This window comes from Macaca mulatta, chromosome 13, assembly GCF_049350105.2.
Source record: "Macaca mulatta isolate MMU2019108-1 chromosome 13, T2T-MMU8v2.0, whole genome shotgun sequence".
NCBI lineage: Eukaryota > Metazoa > Chordata > Mammalia > Primates > Cercopithecidae > Macaca > Macaca mulatta.
The window spans coordinates 115748101-115750280 of record NC_133418.1 but is presented as its reverse complement, the minus strand read 5'-3'; the positions used below and the strand labels follow the sequence as shown (position 1 = coordinate 115750280).

At 41.1% G+C, this 2180-nt stretch overlaps 1 pseudogene; it reads right to left on the bottom strand.

Annotated features, from left to right (window-relative positions):
- Positions 1-1472: 1472 nt before the first annotated feature.
- Positions 1473-1794, bottom strand: LOC114671846 (large ribosomal subunit protein eL30 pseudogene; annotated as a pseudogene).
- Positions 1795-2180: the final 386 nt, after the last annotated feature.

The following is a 2180-nucleotide window of genomic DNA, read 5'->3' as shown; positions in this document are numbered from 1 at the left end:
GTTGGGGTTTCACCTTGTTAGCCAGGATTGGTTTCGATCTCCTGACCTCATGATCCACCCACCTCGGCCTCCCAAAGTGCTGGGATTACAGGGGTGAGCCACCACACCCAGCTGAATTCAGTTAAATTATAAAAGGACTTTTGGAAATTAAAACGAAAAAGGATTTTCAACTTTAGAAAATCCATCATCAAGCTACATAGAAAGTATATGCTGCACCCTGGATCATGGTCTGGTTGACCAGGAAGACATAAAGTCTACTCTAAATACAGAGCAGAGGCCAGGCATGGTGGCTCACGCCTATAATCCCAGCAGTTTTGGGGGCTGAGGCAGGTGGATGACTCAACCACCGGTTGAGTCTAACTAAGCCACTTCCACTCCCTGCACCTCCTGTTCTTCACCTGCAGAATGAGCACGCTGGATTCTAATACCCAACTGCTGCTCTCACACTCTAGAATTCTGAGACTCCCACTTGTCTTTGAGAGATACCACACTGCCAAGAAAATTGTTGCAACTATATGAAACACTGGCTTATCATGACCAGTATCAGGGAGTCTCGATGTTCACCTGGCCCTGCTCTTCTGCAGTTACCAAGCTTTAAAAAGTTAATGAGTGAATGCATAGATACACTAGGAAGCAGACCTGTTCCGTACTTCTCCAGATATCAGAATTAAGGTGAATGAGTGGAGGCTAGGCATGGTGGCACACGCCTGTAATCTCAGCACTTTGAGAGGCCAAGGTGGTAGGATCGCTTGAGCCCAGGGGTTCAAGACCAGCCTGGGCAACATGGCAAAACCCCATCTCTACAAAAAATACAAAAATTAGCCAGGTGTGGTGATCCCTGTCTGTGGTCCTAGATACTTAGGAGGCTGAGGTGGGAGGATTGCTTGAGCCTGGGAGGTGGAGGTTGCAGCGAACAGAGATCATGCCACTGCTCCCTCTGGGATACAGAGGGAGACCCTGTCTAAAAAAAATAAAAGATGAATGAATGGAAATTATTGGGAAGCAGACTTCAACTCATCATGAGAAAATATACTTTGAACACTACTAAAAATATCACCAATTATGTACTGCATATTACTTTGGGCCTATTACTATGCTAATCACATTTATACATATTTATTCCTCATGACCAACCAATAAACAGATACTGTCCCTATTTTAATATATCAGGAAATGGAGACTCAGAGAGGTCAATTTACTTGCCCAAAATTATGTAGCTAATAAGAGGCAAAACTGGAATTCAACAGTGCTTACAAACTTTAAAAATCTTTGTTCTAGACCACTATGCTATATTGCCTCCATAAATTCACCCCAAAATATCCAGGATTGATTGGGATTCTTAAATCTGCTCATTGATGTTGTTCATTAGCAGTAGAAAATTTCAGCCACTACCCCTTTTTAAAAATGTTTTTAAAACAAGCTCTGGCAAGTTTTATTAAAGAAAAATGTTGCATAGTATACTTCTCACCAATCTATTCTGGCATGCTTCTAATAATATGAGAATTACCTGGATCAATGAGAGCCAGTGTGTGTACTCTGTAGTATTTTCCACATGCTGTACCCAATTCAATATTATTGTCACTGTAGTGATGGACACCAGTGCTGGCCAAGTTTTCATAGTATTCTATCTTGGATTTTCTCAAAGCTGGGCAGTTGTTAGAGAGGATGACCAATTTTGCTTTGCCTTGTCTGATCAACTTCAGAGTCTGCTTGTACCCCAGCATGTACTTTCTACTTTTCATAACTAGAGTTGATCAACTCCAGTGACTTTTTCATCTTCTTTGTGGCTACCATCTTCCTGCCTAGGTGTGGGATGGCCCCCCAACCAAGAGCAGCCACCAAGATAGTGGAAAGTGAGAAAGGCACCAATACCTCTTGAGATATTATCTTTTTCCATCCACTCTTTTCCTTCTTGACTCTGATTAAATTTAAGCTAGACTTTATCACTAGACTCTCTAACTTACTGTGTATCTTTTTGTCTCTCTTTACTGCATCCTAGATTTCTTCTGATTTAACTTCCAGGTCATCAATTCTCTCTTCAGCTGTGTTGAATTGGCTATTGAACCCATCCACTGAGTTTTAAATGTTGGCTATTGTGTGTTTAATCTCTAGAAGTACTATTTAGTTATTTTTGAAATCTAACAGTAGTTTCATCTTTTCAGAGATATCTTTAAGCTAAT